The sequence below is a fragment of the Balaenoptera acutorostrata genome, chromosome 10, assembly GCF_949987535.1.
Source record: "Balaenoptera acutorostrata chromosome 10, mBalAcu1.1, whole genome shotgun sequence".
In the NCBI taxonomy this organism is placed as follows: domain Eukaryota; kingdom Metazoa; phylum Chordata; class Mammalia; order Artiodactyla; family Balaenopteridae; genus Balaenoptera; species Balaenoptera acutorostrata.
In genome coordinates this window covers 87,002,357-87,028,280 of record NC_080073.1, presented here as the reverse complement: position 1 = coordinate 87,028,280, position 25,924 = coordinate 87,002,357, and the positions used below count along the sequence as shown (strand labels likewise).

Genomic DNA, 25,924 nt, shown 5'->3' with positions numbered 1-25,924 from the left:
AAAGCTCTTTTCCAGGATTCCACCTGGCTTGGCTCCTTCCCTCAACCTTCTTCAAGTCTCTGAACAATGTTACCTTTTCCCTGTAGTCTTCCCTGATATTTAAAGTTATAACGCCCCCACCCCATTCTCCTTACTTGCTTTATTTTTCTCCATCACACTTTGATCACCATCTAACATGCCCTGTGTCTTATTTATGTGACTGTGTTGTTTTCCCCTGGTAGAACATGAGCCTCCAAAAGGCAGGAATTTTTGCCTATTTCATTCATTGCTGTATCCCCAGCATCTCAGAATAGTGCCTGGCACATATTAGATAATGGATATTATTCAAATAAATGATTTCAAGAGTAAAGATTTGTTTGAATTAAGTTGTAGGACACAATAGAATAATCATGTCTGCACAGGTCAGCTCCTGGTAAAGATGCTCATTTAAAAATGTTGAGTCAGTTTACTACAAGTGTATACTTTTCTTGCCTGTGCAGAAAATGTTCCCAGCAGTGACTTTTCTGTTGGAAAATGATCGACTTTAGGGAATTCTTTCGGATGTAAAGGAAATTAACCAGTCGATCTAGATAATTGAACCTTGCAAACTATCCTAGAAATGTTTACCCTTCTGCCAAGTTGAAGCATGACTTCAGTGTTTGCATAACCACCTGTGTAATTACTCACATTAGCATTCTAGCATGTATTTGGTGAGCTACACTCTTCAATTTTGCAATGAAAGTATTCACACATGTTGGCTGCTACTGTGTAAATTGGTTTCCCTCATACGTTCTGGGAGCTTGTGTCACTGTTTTGATCTGGGAGGTGTGGTACAGTGCTGTAGAGCATTTGCTTTCTGGGTGAAAGGAGAATCCATGATGGAAGTAAACTATTGGTTTAAATTTTTCTTTGGGGGCTGTTTTTGTTAGTGCCAAGAATGCACTAAAAAAGACGTAAGTATTGCTCTAGGGATACTTTATGTAATATATGCTCTGGTTGAAAAAATACAGTGTTGTCTATACAACAGCATTGTAGGGTAGGGTGGAATTGGAAGCTTCCGGGCTGGATGAAGGTCTGGTTTCCCTGGGACTGCTTGAGTGGTTTGGGGACAGCAGCTGAGGAGCAGGAAGGGGAGGGGTGTGCTGTAGCTGGAAAAGGCCTCCTGAGGGAGAGCTAGTACCCCCTCTCCCACCGGTGCCTGCAGGACTCCCAGCTCTCTGTGGTGTGGCTGTGTGGGTGCTTCCTGTTACTTGGCCCTCTATGAGTTAAGAATGCCTGGAGAAAACAGAAACACTAATTCGAAAAGACACATGCACCCCAACGTTCATAGCAGCATTACCGACAGTTGCCAAGATATGGAAGCAACTTAAGTGCCCATCAACAGATGAATGGATAAAGAAGATGTAGTATATATCACAGTGGAACATTACTCAGCCATAAAAAAGACTGAAATAATGCCATTGGCAGCAACATGGATGGACCTAGAGATCATCATACTAAGTGAAATAAGTCAGATAGAGAAAGACAAATACTGTATGTTTTCACTTATATGTGAAATCTAAAAAACAAAACAGAAACAGACTCACTGGTACAAACCTAGTGGTTACCAGAGGAGAGAAGCATGGGGAGAGGGGCAAGATAGGGGAAGGGGATTAAGAGGTATAAAATAAATAAGTTACAAGGATGTAATGTACAGCACAGGGAACATAGTCAATATTTTATAATAACTTTGTATGAAGTATAATCTATAAAAATATTGAATTACTATGTTGCGCACCTGAAACTAGTATAATACTGTGAGTCAACTATACTTCAGTTAAAGAAAAAAAATGCCAGGAGGAGAAAGCTTGGAGAGGGAAGAGTTAAGGGAGAATGTTAAGGCAGCAAGAAAGTAATTCATTTTTTTGAGACAGGCCCCACGTGTGAACACTTGGCTCCCAAACAACTCACACTTTCCTTCATTATCCACAGACACCCCCAAACCACCTTTCATGTACTGGATTCTGACTTTTCTATGTCAGCTGAACGTTAAAGAAAATTCTGAGTACAGCTGTGAGGGAAGTGCAGCGAGTTCAATCATTCAGTATGCTGAAAGCAAAGAATCCTGGTGTTCATTCGAGCTGACTGGAACACCTTCTCTTTGTTAGCAAAGTTATTGCTAAATTTAAGTAACTAATAGAGGTCAGACACCACTTAATTAATTTCTGAGCCTAGTCAGCTAGCCGTCCTTTTCCCAAGAGAAATAAGCTCAGTTGAGTTACTTAAATCACACTTTTCCCATTTCTTGAAATCATTTCCATTACCCTGCCCTAGAAAAAGTAGGCGGCTGCAGAAAGAAGGTTGAGACAGAATTATAAAGCCATTTGCATTAAATGAGCTTACTACATCACTCTTTGAGCTCCTTGAGCAGACAGGTAACGCCTCCTAATAAGCACCAGCTGCATACAGATCAAGGTTTTTCCAATGAAACTGAAGGTGGGCAGTCAGTTTGGGGAGACAAAACAGACATGACTTGAGAATCTCACAGAACACCCAGTGCAAAATGACTTGGCATAACCAACAACACAAGAACTGTCTGATAATCTGTGAGTCTTCCCACTGAAGTGTGTGAATGGGCAGTCTTTACTCTTAAGTCCTCTCTCTGCCTGCCCTTCAGAAATGGCCCAAATGTCTAGATGTGGAATTAATGAGACTTCTGTATGTCTGCAACCTTACTTCACATAATGTATATCATTGTCCCTTGTCCTAGGCTCATGTTTCTTCATCCAAATCTTGAATCAGCCAAAATGCTTGTATGGACCAATATGTCATTTAGAATGGTACAGTTATTGATTTACAGTAAGGAATTATAATGAAGCGTTCTTTTAGGAGGATTTTGGTTTTTTGCCATGTTAGCAAGAAAAATTTCATATGGTCCTATTTGCCAATCATTCTAGCTGAGTTTTAAAAACCTTTACATGATTGGATTACACATTCTTTCCATCTTTGCTCTAATGGGTGAGTTCAAGTAGTCAAGTTTATCTGAAGTTTTAGGAGTCTCTTCTTAGGCTCAAATGACTAAGTCTGGTGTCCATACAGGGCCTTCGTTAAAGGCTGGATTTAAATACTGGGTGGACCCTGTTCTAGGGAACTCTTCTTGTACGTCCCAGATGGGGGAGCTCACTATAAGCTGGTTTTACCCGTAAGCCTGGCCCCGGGCGTAGATACCATTAGAGCAACGCTTAGTGTCTTGGGTTTTAGTTTTATTCTCAACCCATGGCTCATACTTGCAGTCTACCTAACAGTTGAATGTAATGCTGTATTTTGATTTTTTTTTCCAAGTTATTTCAGAAATTACCACAGCTGCTTCTCAGTTACTCAGATGCTTAAGACTCCTGTTTCCATGCTGCTCGGCTGCTGCGGTTTTATTAACACCACAGCTGTCTGGGTGTAGCTTCTACCCTCACCCCATCCCATCTGCCACCTCTCACTACTTCCTCACTTGCTGCGCTTCAAGGTGGCAAATTCCCAAATAAGCTTCTGACTTCTCACCCTTAAGGGCCTTAGGTTCATAGTAGCTTCTTTCACTGGGAGCACTTTTCTTCAGGTGGGACCCTACCCTGGGGTACTGCTGCCTCTCAAGGGCCTGCTTTATATGGTAAGTGTTGATTCTTCCCCGTCCTTGACTTGGAAACTTTTGCAAGGAAAGTAAAAGGTGCTTTCAGATTAAGCAGCTGTGGCTCTCCGCCCCACCCCATCCACTTGTTTTTAAAGCTCAAAATCTTATTGGAAAATAGGAGGGTTGCAGTCAAGGTTTCATCCATCTATGAAGGATGTCGCTTACCTTGGATACCCGTCTTCCTAAAGGTGTTTCCAGTCTTGGCCTATTTCCATATGGGTAGCGTCCACAGGGAGCTGGTTTTCCTTGCCACCTCTTTTAAAGCTTATCAGACTCTCCCAGCAAGCTGTTATAGTAAGCAGAAAAACAAGCCCATTAAACTAAGAATCCAATGCCGAGTTTCTCTCTCCCTGCCAACCTCAGTAGAAAACAGTGACAAAGTATGTATGCATAAAATTACATGATGCATATAGTTAAACACTTGAAACCAGCTCGATAGGGGACCTTCTTAATGCTTTTCTAAGTATGGAATTTTCATTTCAGAATGGGGAGCTGGATGCCTGCGTTTTATTTAATCCCTCATCTCACTGGTAAAGGAGAGGAGAGTCTTCATTTTGACCACAGCTCCATGGTTCCGTAAGAGTCATTTGCTACCCGTAGAGTAGACTGGAACAGACCTCCTCTCCTGTAACTGTGTTTATTTTTGAGGGTGTGTAGTCTGATGAGGAGCTCAGTCGTCAAAGATAAAGCCATGCATGGCCTGGCTGTTCAAAAGAAGCATGGAAAGTAATTGTAAACTCTTTGTGTGATATGCTTGCTCATAGGAGTGAAAAATAGGGATATTCGGTATTTTGTACCATCCCAATGGAGTCTTGCAGTCACTCTGTGTGGGATGGTAGAGCACTAGGAGATTTGTCTGCCTCAAAGCTCTCCCACTCTGTGGGCTGTTCTAAGTAAGAAGTGGAAAGACCAAAGGGTAGCTAGGGATTGAACTAGAGTTTTGGTCCACGAAGCAAGTTTCATTGAGTACCTTCTGGGTGAGAGTTAGAGTATCATTTAAGGACTTTGGCCTTGGAATCACAGACCCCGGTCAGAATCCTGGCTCAGCCACTTTCTAGCTGTGTGGCCTCCAGCAAGTTCACCATTTTTGTCTTAGCTTCCTCACCTGTAAAACTGGAACATGGTGATAATGCCTACTCATAGGATTATTTTGAGAATTAAATAAGATGACGCACACAGAGCATTTAGCACAGGGCCTCACTCACCGAGGGCTATTTGTTGTTAGTGTGACTACTGACTTGTGTATGGAAAAAATACATAATGCGAGCCCAGTGAGGGCACGAGGCACATGCATAGTTTTAGGAAAGAGAGAGGGACTATCAGCCTGCTGTGATGTGGATGGGAGAGACTTTATGGAGGGGCTGGGATTGGGGCCGCCGTGTTGTACAACTCCGGGAGCAACATTCACACTATCGTCTTTGTGAGTGGGTCCCTCTGACTGGTACAGGCGCACTGGTTGGGCTTTTGAATGGGACCATGAAGGATAGGTGGCATTTGGATGGATGGAAGAGGGATGAGGGTAGAGTTGGTAGGAATAAACAAGGTTCTTTCAGAGGAAGGTGAGGCCTCCCAGCTGGCAGGAGAGCTGTTTGCGCCGAGGATGAGTAGGAAGGCTTTGAGGCTCAAGGTGCTTCCGGGAATTTGCTGCTTTCCAGTTACAGAAAGCTGGGTGGAGTGAACTTTCTGGTGTAATGGATACAGGTCAGGGTGAAATGCGTGTGTTCTCTTCACACTGTCTTCACTGCGATTTCCTTGTGTGTGGCTAGGATTGCATATTCCCCAAAAGGCACTTTGCTGTGATAGCCTTTTAGTCTGGATAAGCCAACGTATCCAAACAAAACACTCCCTTATTTTCTCTACAATTAAAAATTTTTTCTTTAACATTACTCACACCTCTTTCTCTTAAATACCACATTTGCTCCATCTGTGAAGAGACGAAGGTGTTGTGTGCCTTGTCCCTGCTTCAATTGGTATAGCCTTAAATTGCTTCTTAACTTCTCTATGCAGTTTTTCCTTTTGTCTTCTTACCTCTATGAAATTTATTCTGCTCTCTATGGGCTCTCAAAGGCTTTAAGAAAACCATGGCATAAGTTAGGTGGCAAGAAAAAAATTTCCTTATCATTAAGCTTCTGTTTCTTTTTTTTTTCGAGGCATGTCTTTGGTAGATTTCAATTTTGAGGATATAATAAAACCATAGTGGCCAGAAGTAAATAGCATATTCAGTTAACTTGTAAATAACTTTAGCTCAGTAACCTTCCAGCTATTTTAAATGACACATTTTATTGGATATTAAGTATTACATGATGCCGTAAAGCAGGTTCAGCAAACTTTTCCTATAGAAGGCCAGATAGCAAATATTTTAGGCTTGCAAGTCAGTTCTCAGTCCTCAACTCTGCCTCTGTAGTATGAAAGCAGCTATGGACAACAGATAAATAGATGCATATAGCTTTTTGCAATAAAACTTTATTTATAAAAATAGATAGACTGCTTCAGAGAGTCAAATTTGGTCCACTAACCCTGCCCTAAAGGAAAGAGATTTTGTTGGATTGGAAAGGTAAGTGGAAAATTAAAAGTAGGTAAATCACAACATTTTCAGATAATTAATTCCACCAAAAGCTTGAAAAAAATTTTCTCCTATTGTTCGGATTAAACTTCATGTTTAATAATGAGTTTGTGAATAAACCCCAAACATCTTTATCTATAGTTTGTTTTTGAATCTAGGATCTAAGGTTCAAAACAAGCGCCTCTTTATTAAGCAACCATTTATTGTTTTCTTTGTACCAGACACTGTGTAGGTCATTGGAAATTCACAAATAATTTAGGCACAAACCTTTCCTCAAGGGAGCCACTGTCTAGACAGTGCATCGTTGTTGCCAAATGAGGGCCCATGCCTTGGACCACATCAAATTTACAGCTCAGTGTACCAAGGAACCTGCATCGAAAATGAGACTTTTTGGGGGGACACTCATCTTTTCTTTCTCTGTTGTATATCCACTTGGGACTTCTGTATTTTTGTTTCTCTTTGTTTACGTGTTGTTAGAAAAAGTCTGCTCAAAGAATTTACAAGTGGTGAAAATATTTATTTTAGTACTTGGTTGCCAACACTCTCAGTCTTGATAATTCAAGAGGTTGTGTGTTTTCCTGCCCTTTGTAGTTTTAACTTAGTCACCTTACATCATTTTGTGAATTTTTGTCAGCTCTCCCCATCAAATTATAGACCAGCCCCACCAGATTGCAGAGGGTAATATGCTAATAGTATCGAAATACACAGGTGTAGAGAATTGTCCTGTGTCTAGTCACCTTTCCAGAATGTTCTTTGGACCTGAGCCGTTCTGGCCCCTGCAGACTGGGTGGAGTTGTTGGGCAGTTCATGAAGGAGAAGGCTCTAAAGTCCAAGTGGGTGTGGAATGTGAGTTCTCCGACCCCAAGTGGTGTGGCCCATTGAGCGCTGTGGGTTGGCGCAATTGGACAGGTATCCGTGATTCTGATAGCGGAGGACCTTGGGAGCCAGGCTGAAATTTACATGTGATGGAATAGAGGACAGATAGAACGTTGTTCCCTAAGTAGGAGTATGGCATGAGGAGGTGATTCCCTTTCGAGGGATTGTTCCTTTTATCAACAAAATGCAAGGGGGTTGGAGAGAGAGGGAGCAGACTCGGCTTCAAGATGAGAAAGATGGGCTCAGGTGACTTTGGAAAAGGCTTTGGAAGAAAGAGGGCTTTCATCTCTTTTTACTTTACATAATTATAAAAAATATCCCAAAGATGTGCTTTAGTAGAGTTTATTGAGGTGAGAGGAAGCAGTTGGGGTTGAGGGAAGAACATTTAAAGAATAGAAATAAAAAGATACATTTTTACAAATACAGTTGGCAGAGTATGTCAATGATGAAGACACAGTGAGGGAGTGAATATAAAAATATGTAACTGGCAGCGTTTTATATATTCCTCTATAAAAAATACAGAGGAAAGACCTTTTTTGTTTTGATGAAATAGTGGCTTGCTTTTAAGTAGAGGGAAATTCTACTTTGTCCCTTTGCGGTCATGAAGGGTCAGCTGGTGGGAATAAGATGGGCTCAGATTGTGGTATTTGAGGGTGCCTAGGACTGTCTGTGTAAGGTTTTAAACATATATAGATGTAGAAGAAAAGCATCACGCCTATCTGAAGTATTTTAGAAATGGAAAACAAAAATAGTATATTGCAAAAGCACAATTTCCACAAATATATAACAATTCATAGAGAAGAGTATGATCTGCTTCTGGTGACATTAATCGAGTCACTCTATACCAGGTGGGATGAAATCTAAATTTAAATCTATTGTTAGTATTTTGGCATTTTTTCCCTTCAACAGGATAATCACTTCCTTATTTTTTAGTGTCCCAGTTACCTTGGAATTGAAGTCCTGAGATAGAAAACTATGACTTATATATTTAAAAACTTACTATGGAAAATGTCTTGAGAACAAATTATTACCAGAAGTTTTAAATATCTGCAAAAATAGAATAGCATAATGAACCTCCCATCTATTTTCTGTTTTTAAGATACAGAAATTCAGAGTATTTGTTTTCAAGAAGTGAAGACTGATTGTCCCAGTGTTCTATCTGGGGACAAAGCCTGAAGGGCAGGAGCATGACACGGTGGGACCTTCCCTAGCCCAGCTCAGATGCAGCAAAAACAGCCCAGCTCAGATGCAGCAAAAACAGACACTCTTGTCTTTTGTCTGTTTTTGCCAGTGTTGGTGCTCAGGTCCCCCCTGTGGCCAGCAGCACTCAGCACCTGTGCCAAAGGTGATGCCTCAATTAAGACACTAACCAAAAACTTGCGGCCAGCGTTCTGGTTCTAGCTAAAGCTAGACTAACTAAATTCTGCAGCGCCAGCCCAGTGCACACCAGGTACTTGGGCTTCTGATAGCTTTCTCTTCTACAGGAGGGTGGGTTTGCACTGGTGTGCCTGTGGGGTGATGGTTGAGGCTGCACTGAGCCAGCCCCCACCTGCTCTGCGCTGAGTGGAAGCCGTGTGCCTGCATTGCACCGCAGGGGCATTGGCTTGTTTTTCCTTAGCACTGGCTGAAAATCATTTCTGTTTTTAGATTTGCTTTCAGAATGTTACCTCTGGAGCAGAGAATACACGAATGTGTAGCTACCACTTAAGCTCCCTGTTCTTAGTTTTGCCCATACCTCATTGCCCTGAGCAATTAATTGAAAGTCCCAACAGGCAGTGCCTTCCATGATGAGTATACATTCTGTAATCATTGCTAATAATGGGGAGTATTTTGTTATGTAATTCGTTTATGGTTATTTTCGTTTCGTCCTGGCAAGTCTGAAATTATCCTCAAAAGCATGGCTGCCTGGGATTTTTATGAATAGATGTAGTACTGTTTGATTTTTCCCATCCATTCATCCATCCAGGCCTCCAGTAAACATTTATTGATATCTACTGTGTTTTGAATACTTTACTAGATGCTGGGGACACAGTGATTACTAAAATAATCTTCCCTTAAAGAGTTCATAGGCTGGGGGGGGCAGTTAGACACCAAAATAGTTAACAGTGAGCTAAGTGCAGTGATAAAGATATGTGCAGCCTTTCAGGAGAACACAGTCAGCTAAGGCATCTGGTGGATGGAAGGGAGGAGAGGACACCATGAGGAATTTCACTCTTGTTAAGGCCAAGAGTGGTGAGATTATGGGCTGGAGATGTAACACAGTTGCTCTGTGACAGTGTCAGGTCTGTTCAACTTGCTGATGAGGTGTGGGGAAGTCTGTGAAAGGGATACAAGTAGCATAGCAACATAGATATATTTGTGTTCTGGAAAAGTCTCTCGTGTTTATGTGCAGTCTGGTTTTCAGGGGCCAGGGACTGGAAGCTCAGGGAATGCTGAGGTGCCTGAACTATTCATTCATGCATTTCATTAAGTAAACCTTTCTCAGCACCTGCTATGTGCCCTGCTCTGTTCTAGGCACATGGAATATTCGTTCACAAAGGAGAACCGAAAAGAGAAATAGTAGTAAGATTCTTTGAAGTTATTAATACCAAATAAATTGCAGAGTTTGCTGTTCATGATCATGCCAAACTTTTGAATACATGCTTGTTTTATAAAGGAATAAGCTGATTTGGGGTATTTTATCTCGGATTTCAGCCACTTCTGTGGTGCAAATTAGTAAAGTTTTATTAAATCAGCTCTTGAGGTTTCAAAGGTTGATTATTCCAGTCTGTAGATTATTCTAGGCTGTAGACTCTCATTTTTCTGTTCATTAGCACCTCTACCAGAGACTGGGGAGGAGGGAGGAGAGTGAAACTTCTTTTTGACTTGCTACTTGTTAGCAGATTTGGTAAAGAAAGTGATGAGATTAATATTTCATATAAAAAATTGGATTATAAGTTGTCTATGGTCTTGTTCTAGTCTGTAGTTCCTACTCTCTCTGAAGCCTGGGTAACTCCATGTCTGGATATATCTGGTGGGTGTGTGTCTCACACACTGAGGGGTCAGATTAACCTTGGAAATTTGGTTTGAGCAAATAGCCCAGGAATTAATATACTTTATTATTTTACCTATCACATTAATCATTTGCAGTATGAAATAAGTTACCCTGGTCTGATATAAGGACATGGAATTTATTTTGTTATTCCTCTGATCTTTATTTTTACTTGAACTTTGCTGGTATAGTTTAGGAGTAGGAATTTTTAAAATAAAAACAAATGACAATTCCCTGAGGCCTTGGAGAGAGGTAATAGTACCTACCTCCTAGGGTCAAGGTGAGGATCGTATGGATTAATATAATCAATGCCTAAGGTCCAGCACTTGGTAAATATTATATAAATATTGGCCATTATTACTGATCTATATACTTTTGAAAATCAGTCGAACTTTGTGTGAAATTAATAAGCAACAGGTGAGAAGAGAATCAGGACAATACTAGATGATACAATATCTAGATAATATAAGACAATATGGCATATGGGACTAGATAATATAAAATTATATCACCTTTTACTTCACTAGCAAGGGCAGACTAGACGTTTTAAAATATTTAGGTTCAAGGAAAGTTAAAAGTGTTTATACTTGTAGACTTACGTTTGAAAAATTTTTACTACGAACTGAGGAACAGGTAAATATAGCATTTCGGCTGTGACTTTTCTTCAACAGTCCCCAAAATAATAATTCTGAAGAACGCATGCAGAAACATCAAAGTCTGTGACTAAATATTAGATAGCTCAGTTTATCGGGCACTGTGCTCACCAGCACTATTTCAAGACAAATGAAACATTAATGTAAATTGTTCTGAATTTTCTAAGAGGTCTACTCTTCCTTAAATAGAGGACGTACAGACTCTTAAATAGCAATATATATTCTGCAATTCAGCAGCTTTTCAAGCTACGATTTTTATAACCATCTTTTGGATTTGAAGATGCAGAATCTGGAATTTCTACTTTTGTTCAATTCAGCAAGCCTTTCTCTAGATGCAACTGGCAAAGATGTTGAGCACAACGAGAGGGAGGGACGGAAACTAAAGCGACTCGTTTCTTGGTTGCAGTGACCTCTAAGCAAAATGAACCAGCTATACATATGGATGGTGATGACTTTATAATTACAATTAGAATAGTTTTAGTACAAGAATGAGGCCTTGGAGGGAAAAATGTAAACATGTAGGCGTTGTATGAACTGGAGAATAATCACCAGTCGCCCCTTTTCTAGTGGGTAATGACTTCTTGGACTCTGGCTATGAGTTGACAAATGGATTCTGTCATTTTGGATATCTTTTGGAAAAATGAAAAGGAAACGGGAAGCATATTCATAAGGAGAAAAAAAGAAGGGAACTTGAGCGGGTGGGCAAGTGGGAGCAAATGTCTCAAGTGCATGGGGCCTCCAGACCTTGTGAATCATGTTGTGATTGTAGCATCACACCTGTCATGTGTCTGCAGGTGTTTGGAAACAGTCTTGATATCCACGAGCTGATAAATGTTACGTTTGGCATTGTTCTCGAAAACTCCGGGAGAGCTAAGGCTGGAGAGTATTGAAAGGCCAGTGTTCCTTATGGTGATAGCTGTCTTAGTTGAAAGAGCTGAAGTTCTGTGACAGGAATGACGCTTCCTGTTACATTAATACTGCAGCTTTCCAAGGTATTTAGCCAGACAATGGCATTATTAGTTTTCCATCTTTCAATATGGATTTCTCCATTTATTTACAAGATAGGCTTTACCTAGAACGTAGGAACAACTAGCTGAAGGGGAATTCAGCTTTCATTCCTTTTTGCTGGGGATTTCCTCCATCACGAATGGGGAAACCCACACACCCATGTTTGCAAATTCAGCATTCATCAGGCATTTCCAAGTGCCTGGAACTGTACCATGCACTGTGCTTCTTTCACCTCTGGATACCCTCCCTACTGAAAATGTGCTGATCTAATTCAGAAGATAAGAGGAGGACTTGCATGCCTTATGTGGAGTCTGCTATGGACTAAATGTTTGTGTTCCCCCAAATTCATCTGTTGAAACCTTAATCCCAATGTGATGTTATTTGGAGGTGGAGCCTTTGAGAAGTAATTAGGTAATGAGGGTGGAGCCCTCATGATGGAATTAGTGCCCTTATAAGAAGAGACCAGAAAGCTAGCTCTTTCTCTCTCTGCCATGAGTGGATACAGCAAGAAGGCATCTATCAGCAACCAGGAGGAGGGCTCTTATCCAGAACAAAATTGACTGGTACCTTTAGCCCAGACTTCTCAGCCCTCTGGAACTGTGAGAAGTAAACATTGTTGTTTAAGCTACTCAGTCTAAGGGTATTTGTTATACCAGTCCAAGCAGACTAAGACAGGGTCTATGGGCAACTTTAAAGGAATCTGTCCTTCAGCCTTTCATTAAATGTTAAAAAATTATGGTACTCTCCATTATATATATTTTTTATAACCTCAAGTTATTTTTAAGTCAAGTGTTTAAAAAATGTTAGCTGCTTCAGTCTAAAATGGAATAATTGCTGGAGTTGAATATCAGTGTTTTTTATTCTAGACACTCTGAAACATGAATACTCATGCTGGGAATTCTTGAGTCAGCATGTGAAAAGAAAACGGCAGTGTCTGCCCAGTGATCAGAGCCAGTTAAGCAGGGAAAGGCAAGCTAATGCTTGTATGGGCACAGCAATGGAGCTTTCGTCTGCCTTGTTCTCTGGATATAGGACTCATGATAATTACGAGCAGTATGCATTATCAGCAGAATGCAGTTCAGGAATTAAGAATCAGCAAGCTGACATCTGAGTTTTCTGCATAGAATTTCCTCTGTGAGACTAGCCAGTGGTGGTGCGTTAGATGCTAGCAAGCCATCCACTCAGTTGTTAAACAGATGATTGGCTTGTAATTTGTAAGATTTTTTTCTGGTGGTCATTGTCTAGTTAAAAACAAAGACTTTAAAATATTGCAAGAGTAGAGTGCTGCAATAATAATAATATCCTAGATATGCTGTGAACTTTTTCCTAAAAATAGCCCCTGTTATTAGGCTCCCTGCCCTTTCACATTTACTGTTTTGAGGTCTCATTTTCCAGTGCTGTAATGATTGATATTACTAATATATGTTAGTAGATTTGTCTCCAGGTTTCTCCTAAAGCTCTGGAATATGCCTGTTATTAACATTATCTGGCAACTTTTTAAAAGGGAGTTTTTCTAGACTCTTTACATTTCTTTTTTTTTTTTTTAATTTTTTTAATTTTTTAATTTTTTGGCCGCACCATGTGGCATGTGGGACCCTAGTTCCCTGACCAGGGATCGAACCCTCGCCCACTGCATTTGAAGTGTGGAGTCTTAATCGCTGGACCACCAGGGAAGTCCCAACTCTTTACATTTTTTAATCAACCAAGATGACTCTTTAAAAAGTCATAACTTTTGGCTTTTATGACTTCGTATGTTTTCAAACATGTGGAAGAGCTTTTAGGGTTGGTTGCACAATTTGATTTGAAATAAATAAATAAAACTAAAATAAATCCAATGGTGTACTTCATAAGAGATGTTTAACTAATTTAGAGGTAGCTTTTTGTACTCTGCAGGGAACCTTATATTTCAATGATAGGCACTACTTATTCACTATTATTCACAAATATTTCACTAATGTCTTCATATTAGGGTAGGTGGCTGGTGGTATTACTGGCTGGTGGTATTTCCCACCAACAGGGCATTGCACTTCCCAGGTGATCTTTTCCGGAGAACTTTGATAATTACACTACCATACTTGAATATGGAACTCAACTCTGGATGTTAAAGGATAAAGGGCTACTGGGCTATCTATCCCAGGATATTGGACAGATGATCACTGGAGAGGCAGTAGCTGGCAGGAACCCTAATAATCTTCTGTGGTTGGGCCTCAAGAATTTCATCTCTCTTCCTTCTCACACAGCTGCCTCTATGGTATTGAGATCTTACTCAGGATTTTGGGTTGAATGAAGTTGATCTGGAATTTCACTCTCTCCTTCAGAAGTGTTCAGGAATCATTAGAGCTTGACTGTTCAATACAATAGCCACTAGCCACATGTGCCTGTTTAGATTTAATAAATTAATTACGAGATATAATTAAGTTATATTTAAATTAAAAATTCCTCTGTTGCACTAGCCACACTGCAGAGGCTCCAAAAGGAACATGTGGCTAGTGGCTACCGTATTGAATTGCATTCCAAGTTCTTTTGGACACCGACATCTGTGGAGATGCAGTGGCACGCCCCAGGTCACGTAGCTAGTTAGTGCAGAATCAGGAGTTTGCGCTAGTTTAGCAATTAAAAAATGTATATATCATGCAGCTCTTCAGTTTTGGGCATCATAACTTGAAGTGAAACGTTTGTCCCTGGAGTATTACATCCTTCTTCCAAAGTCTGTGAGAAAGACTGAATAATAGAGTTAGAGATTAGTTCTTACTACATAATTCTAGTTTTATAAATATTTGTGATTCACCTTAGGCTGTGTGTGTGTGTGTGTGTGTGTGTGCGTGCGTGTGTGCGTGCGCGTACGCGCTTGCATGTGTGTACAGTGGTAGTTTGCCACATGTGCCATATATTGCTAATCTTGGTCTATATGATGCCCATCACATAGAGGACATGGGGATCTAGAATCACAGGGTATTGGAGTTGGACAGGACTTTTGAAGGTATCTAGTTTAACCTTGCACATACTGTTGGCAAGGCTGTTGATGGTGAGAGAACTTCTAAAAGAGTTCATTTCTTTCCACAACTTCTAATCTTGTTTTTTTTTTTTTTTTAATATCAAGCTAACATGTTCCTTCCTTTAATTTCTACACATTGGCCCAAGTTGGCTCACAAAAAAAAGTTTACTCCCCCCGATATGCAGCCCTGTCAATACTTGAAGACTGTTTTCCTGTCATTCCTATGTCTTTTCTCCTATATGCTAATAAGTAGGCCTACTTCCATCAGCTATGCCTTATGTGACATGTTTTGCAAACCTCTCACCATCCTGCTTGCTTCTGTCTGGACAGACTCCACAGGATGGCTCAGATCTGTGTGACTGAAAATTTCATCTTTCGTTTGAATGTATCTCATGGCTAGGTACATTCGGAAAATCGCAAGTCTTTCTTGAGGGAAAAAAATGGCTACTATTATCCACCTGTAGGAAACATAGTAACTTAGTTTTTTTGGTAAGAAGTAATATAGTTGTCTGTAATAAATACGTATTTTATAATCAGAAAATATTTTATAATTTTAATAAAAGTACTGTTTCTCTTTCCAATCACTATATTGGGTAGAGTTTGGATGTAGTGAGTGAAACAAAGAAATAATGTTCCCAACCTCCCTCCATCTCTCCCTCCTTCCCTCGCTTCCTTTCTTTCTTCCTCCATCCCGTTCATTCACCAATCTTTGTGTGCCTGCTGTGTGCCAAGAGCCGTGGCACTGGGGACACAGAGGTGAAGGAGAGAGGTTTCTTCCTTGAAGAGGGCATAAATGAGTGGTAGAATTATTCTGGCAATTGGGAAGGATGCAGCGGAACATGCTGAATTCTCTGTGATGACACTTATCAACCATATGATCCCCAGCAGGTCTTTCTGTCTGTCCTTGCTTTTGAATTTCTGAAATGGGAATGGTCCTTGGAGTAGCTTCCTCCTAGGATTGTTCTAAGCCTTAAAATCAAAATGATAGTACACGGTAGGTGAGACTTCTGTGAAGATCATGGCTATTCCTGTTGTGCTCTCATTGTTGTTACTGATGAATAATACTTTTTTGGAGGGAGGTCGAGTGACTAATTGCCCATGTTAATTTCTCTTTCTTTTTCACATATTTCTTCCCCTTATCCAGTTCTTTCACCATTTTATTATGAAAGTTTCCAAGCATATAGAAAAGTTGAAAGACTGTTACAGTGAATACCCACATACCACCACCTAGTTTCTACCTTTTACATTTTACTCTGTCACATAATCTATCCATCCCTCTGTCATTATCCACTGTTAATGAACTTGTATTTACAGAGATGATACGTGGTAGTCATTGTCTCTGGGAACTGGAGCCCTTCCCACCATGGTTTTGTCCCTCTTCCCAACACTGGTAATGATGGTTAGGATGATGACGTGGGTACTCAGCACAAAGTACTACATTATTAACTCATTTAATCTTTATAATGATGCTAGTAGACAAGTTTTGTAATTAATCTCCATTTTATAAAAGAGGAAACTGAGGCACAGAGAGATGAAATGTGTCCCAAATCACACAACTAGTAAGGAAAAAAATGAGAAAACTCGTGATCACTCTGGTTAGGCTAGGTTTAAAAATATTTTTTTAATCTATAGAGTTAATGGAAAAAATTTGAGATACCATTTATGATCATGAAAAATAACCTCTGCGTTTGTCTTTAGCTGCTAGTTTGTGGCCACTGCTGTTTCAGGAGCTGGGGTTACGCAGGTGATGAAGTCATGGTCTTCTCCCAAGCCGGTCTCATGGACAAAGCCATCATGAGTTGTTGGAAGGATCAGTGTTTTAATATAAACAATTTTGCTGGAATAGTTAGAAATGAAGAATTTCAGTAAAGGAAAGTTACATTATGTATCTAGTTTTACTTCAAAGAAACCTTTACACATAAACGGTTGCTTTTTGGGGGTGTTTGTGACAGGATAAATGATTCCAGCAAATGAACACTACCTATTTGGAAGTGTCTTACTATTTACAGACTTATTTTCTTTCGCCTTAGGAGAGGAAAATAATTTTGGGGAAATGTATCCAAGGATTATTTACTTTACCCATAAAACATATTCTGATTAATGGTATTGTAACGTGTGCCTTAATTACACTTACCAAGGCATCTTATCACTTAAAAAAAATACTGTTCCTTCAATATGTTTTTCCTTTTATCTTTTTTTTTTTTTTTAAATATATTTATTTTTGGCTGCATTGGGTCTTCGTTGCTGCACGCAGGCTTTCTCTAGTTGCAGTGAGCAGGGGCTACTCTTTGTTGAGGTGTGTGGGCTTCTCATTGCAGTGGCTTCTCTTGTTGCAGAGCATGGGCTCTAGGAGCGCAGGCTTCAGTAGTTGTGGCACGCAGGCTCAGTAATTGTGGCTTACGGGCCTAGTTGCTCCGCTCATGTGGGATCTTCCCAGACCAGGGCTCGAACCCGTGTCCCCTGCATTGGCAGGCAGATTCTTAACCACTGCGCCACCAGGGAAGTCCTCCCTTTTATCTTTTTCAACATTTTTGTTTCAGTTTACCAGCACAGCACAAAAAGTGCAAATTACAACCTCAACAGGGGCCAGGAGCCTCGCCCACGTGGCTCACATCAGTGAGTATGTGGACATGTTTCTGTGCCTCGCTGCTCCCAGGCCCATTGCCTTAGGAATGTACACTGTTGTGGCAGGGATGGGGTGAGGAACACATTAGGGAGGGTGTACAGGATGCAGAAACAAGGGGCGGCCATGACACCCTTAATCAACATTGGTTGAATGGCAGAGTAAAGAATTTTTATACATCAAGAACAAAAGCACCCTTTGTGATAAATGCTTAGCACTACTGAAAATTTAGAAACTTCCTGCTCCAGGCTCATTGGCTTCTTTGGGTGGGGTAAGGCATTTTTAAATTACAGTAAAGAAAAAAAAAAAATCTAAGCTATAATAAACTATTTTCAGTTGACCCTCTTTGGGGCCACTCCTTTATCAGTATCTCTGTGAATAAGATTGTTAACTGAAGAATGCCTCTTCTAGTAGGAAATGAGATAATATGCAGTTTTGTTTTCATTTTTCCTGTTAAAGGATTTAAAAAGGTGTTTTTATTTACATATAAGTAAAAATTTGAGAACTTCTTCAGTAATCACTCATATATTGTTATTTACTTGTTTGAATCAGTGAGCTGCCTGAGCATTGCAAGTCATCCTTATTAACATTCCTTTAAAGGTGCTGTTATAGGTGATAATTTTATATAGAGGATGGAGGAAATAAGAAAATTGCATTTGTCATCCTGTTGAGGTGAGACACTTGCAAGGGGAAGATAGTTTCTAGCAGGGTGATGAAGCCTGTTGTTCATGCTGTGGTGTTGACTATTCTTCTGGATGGCTACCTTGACCGTGGGGGTCCTTTTGACTTCCACATGACACAAATTCTAAATATGATTCTGTGCCTCGCTCTCCTCCCAGAGTCTTTCCTGCTCTGTGGTTATTTCTTGACTGGTGGGTAACACTCAAGCCCTTCTTTATTTGAGATTCATCCCCTTCAGGGCATGCAGACTCCCGGTGAAAAAGCTGAGCAGATTTATTTTGACAGCACTTCCTGGAGGGCTTGCCCCATTTCTTTCCAGGAAAAATTAAAATTGCTCTGCCTTTTTAAAATATTTTTTCCTTAAGGACTGTCTATTTCATAAAAGCCACAGCATCATAAACAGTTTAATAGCAGGATTATAACATTGTTTTGAAAAGTCCTCACTTGGTCACAGAACTGAAAGAAAGAGCTCTTCCAGGACCCATTGCCCACATCCTTGCTTCCTAAAGCCCTGGGAGCAAAAGCATCCCAGGAAAATCAGTAAATATCATATCTTAGTCTTTAGGTGGTTTCACTAACTCTCAGTAACATAGTCTGTTTTTTGTTTCAATAGGAAGTTAAAGGAAGTTCTTCCTTAACCTAAATGTAGAGAATGATAGGGCCACAGGGTCCCTTAGAAGTGGTCTTGGTCATACTCTGCAGAGATGAGAAAATGAGTGCATCAAGGCTAGGGGGCTCACCCAACGTGGAATAGCTCGTTAATGATTGCTGATCCGGTGCTTTCTTCACTCCATGGAACCATTTTCATTAAGGTCTCTTGTCCCAAGCTGATTAACAATTTTCATGTAAATAGCAATTGATGAAAGAGGCTGGTGAGAGGCTTCATCGAAGAGGTTGTCATTCAGCAAACACTTTTGGGGGAGTGAGTTACCAAGATAAAGATGATTAAAGCCTGGTCCTGCCCTCAAGGAGCAAATAGTCCAGAAAAGTGTTTGAAGGCATGTTTACAGTTTTAAAGTTCTTTCTAGCCCAGTGATTCTAGCTTCTTTTTCCAAAAAATTTTTTGTTATTTTCATATCTCCACAAAAACAAGTGCCTGGTGGTTAAACTGTCATAAAAGGTGGGATACCAAGTTGTAGTGTATAGTGTCTAAGGAGGGGAATGCAGGCCGATTGGTCCAAGTTCACATCAAGAGAGCATCGTCAAGTAGATGGTCGGAATAGAAATCTGGATGGTTTGGGGAAATGGCAGCAAATAGACCTTGGGGGGCAAGCACTCAACAGGAATGGGGGCAATTCTGAATGTGGGCTGGGATAATGATGAGTCTAAAAAGGAAGAGGGTAAGTGATGAAAGTTGCAGCTATAGGCACCAACCAAAGAAAGGGTCTTTTTTTTTTTTTTTTTTTTTTTTTGGCTGCGTCACACGGCACGCACAGATCTTAGTTCCCCAACCAGGGATCGAACCTGTGTCCCCTGCAGTGGAAGGGTGGACTGCCAGGGAATTCCCAGAAAGGGTCTTTTTCATGTGCACTTTATTGGTTCCCGTGGAGGGACCATTTTTGGACACACTTGTTTTCTGTCAAGTGCACAGCATGGCATTCACTAGGCTGCTTGGAGAAGTGCTGCTTAATCTGGGTAAAGGATGGTTTGTTGTCTGGCTTATCTCTAGTAAGTTGGCCGTCATCTCTTTTCCCCCTAATGTATTCCTAGGCCTTCCCTTACTCAGTATAGTTTTCCTGGAGAATCCATGAAATTTGAAATCTTATTTTAGGCACTTCAAATTAGGCAGATATACTTTTTGCATATGCACAAATTTGAAATAAATTCAGGTTTATTTCCTTTTATTTACATAGCTGTGTGTGGGGGTGTCGGGGACACGTACACACCTTTTCCTGGATTATCATTTAATATTGGTGCTGTCATTCGGCGCAAATTTGGATGTTTTAAGAGTATTGGGAGGAAAAGGATTCGTTTCCTAAGCAATCAGAAAAGGGGTCACATCTCTGAATATTTACTGCAAAAGAGGCATGGCTGGAGGAAGAACTGTTTACAGATTAGTGAATGAGACAATTATAATGTTTTTCCGATGTGGATGGATCTTTGCATCTCTAATAGTGAGACCCAGTGATATTCGTGACTAGGATCTGTTCCTCCAAGAGCTTTCAACTAGGGATAATTCATTTGTTTATGCTCAGAAATCACAGCCACGACATGCCTCTTTAACGACTCAGAGGCAACGGAACGCACAAATCGAGAAATTAGCACGTATATTAAAATAATGCATATTCCCCCCCTCCTCCAAAGGTCTCCCTATATAGGAGCGTCAGTAGCGTTCTCCATTTGAGTTAATCCTCTTCTTAATGTGAAGTGCTTAGGATGAGGGACCAGTGCATCTTTTAATTACCAACTAGCCTGTTATTTAGTGGGAAGAGGCTGGTTTTTGGAAGCTTGACATTAGTGAGGCTCATTTATGTGATAGTCACATGCAGAGGACACAGGCTTGCTGTCTTCAGGTTAGGAGAGGGGAGACTTAGATCGGGCAGCTGCCTCCTTTCTGCCAGACACTGTGCTGAATGAAGTGTGACGTGGACAAGCTCTTTGAGGTGCGTAGAAATTGTTGCCCGACACGAGAAGACGCTGAGGAGTAAATCAGGTGACTCACGGTTCAAGCACCACAACGTGGTTTGAGGAGGTGATGACAAGCACTGACAGTGAGAGGCGCACCCCACAGGGGAGCTGCTGGGAACACGGGTGTAGGAACTGATGGATGTGGGTTCAAATCCTGACTGCTTTCAGTGTCCTTAGGGCAAGTTAAATTAAACCTCTCTGCGTCTAGGTTTCCTCATCTATAACACGAGGATTATGGTACCTTCTGTACAGGGTTAAATGCAATAAGGGAAGTGCCTCCCCATTCCTGGCTTATAGCAGACTTCAAAAATATCTCCCTTCCTTGCTTCCTCCTCCCAGGCAGTTCTTAAGAGGAAGAGTAGTTGTGAACTGGCATATCTTTTGATACGTATCTGAAAGATACTATATGAGTGGTCCAGAACGGAAGGCCAGTGTTTGCGTCTAGATAAAGCCTGGGTTCCCTGCTTGTGCAGGTATAATACAGACGGCAGGGCCTGCCCAGCTGCTGGGGCTGTCGTTCCAAATACATCTGCTGACGAAGGATTCTGGGCTTCCCGTCTTCACGCTCTGCCCAAATATGGCTGTAAACCTGCCCATGTGCTAGAGAAGATTCCTCGACAGCCGTGGTCCCTTTGACCAGGGATGCTTATAGGAGACCTGAATGGCCACCTTCTATTGGGGATGGGTGTGTATTTGGTGACTGGGTGCGAGTCAGGTTTCTGAAAATGGTTGCAAATTGGCAAGTTTTGTAAAAATGTCAGAGGTATCGAAACCAGATATCAAACCAGCCCTTGAACATTCAGAAAATATAAGAGGCTGGCTTCTAATGAGTGGAAAACAAAAGTTTCTGCTAACTTATTAAATTGGAAAATAACACTAATGAATGTGTAGGGATGGTTTGGATGGAACCTGCTCTGTGTTTGTCCTTTATGTAATCGTTAGAGAACCTGTAAACCAAATTATGCCTGGGGGAAATTTTAAATCCAATTTCAGTCAATTTATTGGTATGCTAGGGGAATTAAAAAAATGGTTTAGCTTGGCCTTACAGAGAGCTATTATACTGTTTGAACCATGACTACTATTGTTATTATCATTAGACAGCTAATATTTATTGAATTGTTATTGTTGGCTGGGCCCTGTGCTGAAAAGCTTTTACATCCTCGCATCTAATCTTCACAACACTCACAGGAAGTGGATACTGTATTGTGTCCATGGACAGCTGAGGATGTGAGGTGTAGGGAGATTAGATAATTTGCCTAACACCACTAGTAAGCAGTAGAGCTGGCTCAGGCATATCCGTCTTGAGAAGCACTGTAGCATCATCTAGAATTATGTCTGTGGGAATTGTGTGACATGCGGAATTCATGCCGTATGTCTCTGCAGCTTCCATTTCTGTTCTGTTCTTCTCTGTCTTTAGTTCTTCACCTTAAAATCTGCATGTAAATCATGCTAATTTAGCAAAATCTGTGGTGAACCCACTTAGCATTTTCACTGAAAAGACCTAAAGACTGTAAGGTGAAGTCTCTGGAAACTGGTTCTTCCGGTGCCCTTTCTGATTGCATTAGCTTCTCTCTGTGTTAGACCAACACGCATCTTCCTGGAAGCTTTTCCTTCCTGCATATCTTTGGAAGAATTGGAATCAGTTTTCCTGCCATGAAGGTGTCTCAGGGTATCAAAAAGACATTTTAAGTATAACGATGGTATTTTGACTCATCGCCCTTTTTTCTAAAATGCTTTATGCAGATTATGTCCCTGCCCCTGGCTGTACTTAAATGGTTTTGGCCAAAATTTTTTTCAGGATTAAGATGGGGAACTTTTTGGACTCATATCTTGAAGCTCCTTTAAAAACTTATAATTAGGGGAACGAAAAAAATCGCTTATGAAGGAAATGTGCTTTTTCCTAACAGTGGCTGTCAAAGTGATAAGCCAAGTGATGCCACACAGCTGGCAACCTTCTGGGCAGGAAACCTGTAGCAGAGCAGAATCGGCCTTACTCCGCTTTAGCATTTAAAATACCATCACCACCAGCGTGTTCATTGTCGTCGGAAACGTGTCTGAAGCCACTGCCCATATATAGCATTTTGCCTTATCACTACGGTGGGGCTGGGGGTGGGTGGGATGTTTGAATGTCTCTGCTCACTGAAAGGAAACATCAGTTCGGACTTGACCAGGCTGCGTTTTGAAAGACCAGGCTAACCAAGCCATCCTGAGGAGGCCCTTCCAGATTCCAAGAAGCATAAATTCCAAGATTTATGATATAGGTAGTTCTAATTTTATGCATTTCCTAGATATTGAATAGTACTTTTGGCTCTGTTTATAATGTGTTTAGTATATTTATGCTTATTTCATAGGAACTATCACGTTCTTGAACAATTTTGAATTATTTTAATGGTTTGTATTTGCTTTATCTTTGCTCTTCTAACACTGTTGTGTCTCAGTTCAGATTTAAGAATGTTGTTCAGGGATACAGTCACCAATTTTAATATCCTTCCTGTGGGGGAAATTATATAAGTTACACATACAAACTGTATATATATATAATTATGTTATATGTTATTGGTATGTGATATACATGTTATATGTTATATGTATAATATAACATATATAACATTGATTATCCTCTAACCTATAGTTTCTAGAAACATATTGGAGTTACAAAATAAGGATAGTCTTTTAACTGTTCTTCTTTTAACTATTTATGGGAGACACTGCACCCTATCAGTTATACGTAACATAGGAACGCAGCCTTGCTTGTTTGTAAAGTGAATAACATTTTGTTCTTTTGCAAGTATCACAGTGTTCCTGGGATTTAGTATGCTCATTCTCAAAATGAAGGAATTTAACTGACAGCTTCTGAGGTCAGCTCTAAACTGATTGAATTGCCCTGTTAATCTCTTGGGTCATGCAATTTAGTGATATAACTGGGGTTAGCCTGAGTGTTTCAAAAGCAAGATTAATGAAAGCTCATTCTCCAGCTGTCGGGTTAGGAGATTATTCAAGAATGTTGCCCTGTCATTTGAACCTGGGCTGCTGATGAATAAGCCAGCATCATTATCCTGAGGACCACCTCATTAATCGAGCCACCGCTCGATTCGAGCCTGACCGCTGCATCTTCTTCACCATCTAGTTGTGGAGCCAGCATCTTGCATCAGGTGCGCTGCTGGGACCCGCGGAAGGTCTGACACCAGCCCTGTTCATCCAGACAGCATTTTCTAGACCCATGTCTCAGCTCACTTGAATTTGGTAACCAAGGATTTACATGTAGTTTCCCCCCCACCCCCCTCATTTTCAACTGATTTCCCTTTTTCTATCTTCCTAATTTCTGCTCTTTTCCAACAAAACTATAGATGTACACTGTATAACGGGCTGCCTTTAATCTTCTGCTTTGATTTTCTCAACTGAAAAATGGTCATACTAACTTCAGCCCTTTCATTCGTTTTGGGAAGAAAAATGAGATAACTGATGCCACAGAGTGCTTTGAATATAGAGCAGGAGGGAAGTTCAATTAAAATAAGAATCTTCTATCTTTATTTTTATGTGACATTTAAAATGTTAGCATCGAATACGCATCAGGGAGGGAAATCTCATTTTGAATGTCATTGATAGAATGATGGCCGAGAAGATATTAGAGTTGCATGCAAAAACTAAGAAAATGTGTTTTAAAATGATTAGAACCAAGCCATCTACTGTTTCCTTTCAAATAGGAGAATTAGATGGTGACTGTAGGGTATAATAGAAAATAAGAATGCGTACTTCAAGATTTTATGGATCTATTTCGTATATATCCTTTTAACTCAATTTCAAGGAAATAGTGTTATGTATAGTTCAGGAATGTTTCTCTGTGTGGTGAGATGTATGGTTCAGTCTGGTAGCAACTAGCCACAGGTAGCTATTTTAATTAAAATTAATTATAATTAGATGAAATTAAAATTTTAGTCCCATTAGTCACATTTTAAGTGCTTAGTAGCCACATGTGGCTAGTGGCTACAGTATTGGAGAGTCCAGATATAGAACATTTCCAGAAGGTTCTGTGAGACAGTACTGCTCTAGAGGAACTGGAAAAAGGCAAAAGAAAATTCCCTTCCTCTTCTTCCCCCCAGTTGCTTTTTAGAATTCAAATAGAATCTCTGGCCTTATATTATTAAATTTTAAATGTACATTTGAAATTATTAAGGGAAGCAAAACGCGTTTGGGCAGAGAAGAATCACTCACTTCAAAACATTATTTGTTTCCCTACTGAGAACAAACATGCTTTTCAGAATAACACTTGGAAAATCTTGGAACCAGTTCTTTGCTCTCAAGTTGCACTTCATCCATAATTATTTTCTTACTTAAGTAACATTACCCAGACCAATACAGTAGTCACTTAATCATGTACCATCTTCATTTGTTATATAGTTATTTCAGGAGTATAAACCAAACTGTTGCCTTTAGCAAAATAACTAATATATTCCAAATCCACTCGGTTCACAAATCTATTTGGGTTCTGTCATCAAAGGATATCCACTTCTCCCTACTCCCACTGACCACTCTGGTCCCAGCCACCATCCTCTCTCTCGCCAAGTTATTGCAGTTGCCTGCTGACTGGTTCCCTGCTTCTGTTCTTGCCCTCTCACCCACTTTCCAGTCTGTTCTCAACACGGCAGTCAGAGAGATCATTTTAAACGTCAGGTCACATCCCTCTTGTGCTCAAAATCCCCCAGTGGCGTCCGCTTTTATTCCAAGTAAAAGCGAAAGTGTGGACAGTGGATTGTAGGGCCTCACGGGTCTCATAGCCCCCTCTGACCTCACCGGTTCTTATTCGCCTCAAGCCACAGTGAGCTCTTCTTTCTCCTCCAAGCACCACAGGCATATTCTTGCCTCAGGAATATGCTGTTTGCCTTCGCCACTTCCTCTGCCTGGACCACTCTTATCCAAGATGTCCACATGGCTCATTCCTTCACTTGTTTTAGACGTTTTTCAACATCACTTCATAATGAGGTCTCACCAAACTATTTAAAAATGCCACCTACCCACCACCCCCTCTCCAGTGCCCACACAGCACTCACTCTTCCGTTTCCCTACTAGCTTTTTCTCCATAACGCTTGTCACCATCTGACATACCTTATTTTTACTTATTTATTTGTGTGTAGTCTGTCTCCTCCCAGTAGACTATAAGCTGCTTGAAGGCAGGGCTTTATGTCTTTTTATCCTTAATGTCTACAAGGTAGACAACCATAATCTAATGAA

At 40.5% G+C, this 25,924-nt stretch overlaps 2 protein-coding genes across 10 annotated transcripts in view; one reads left to right on the top strand and one right to left on the bottom strand.

The window, feature by feature from the left end:
* The window catches only part of CARMIL1 (capping protein regulator and myosin 1 linker 1), a 316,754-nt gene that overhangs the window by 73,330 nt on the left and 217,500 nt on the right, over positions 1-25,924 (top strand). The window lies entirely within an intron of this gene.
* LOC102997685 (cytidine monophosphate-N-acetylneuraminic acid hydroxylase) overlaps positions 1-25,924 on the bottom strand; it is a 269,255-nt gene that overhangs the window by 242,562 nt on the left and 769 nt on the right. Inside the window, exon 2 of the mRNA XM_057554267.1 lies at positions 3,803-3,923. The gene's annotated coding sequence lies outside the window, so the exon portion shown is untranslated. The remainder of the gene's footprint in view (positions 1-3,802; positions 3,924-25,924) is intronic.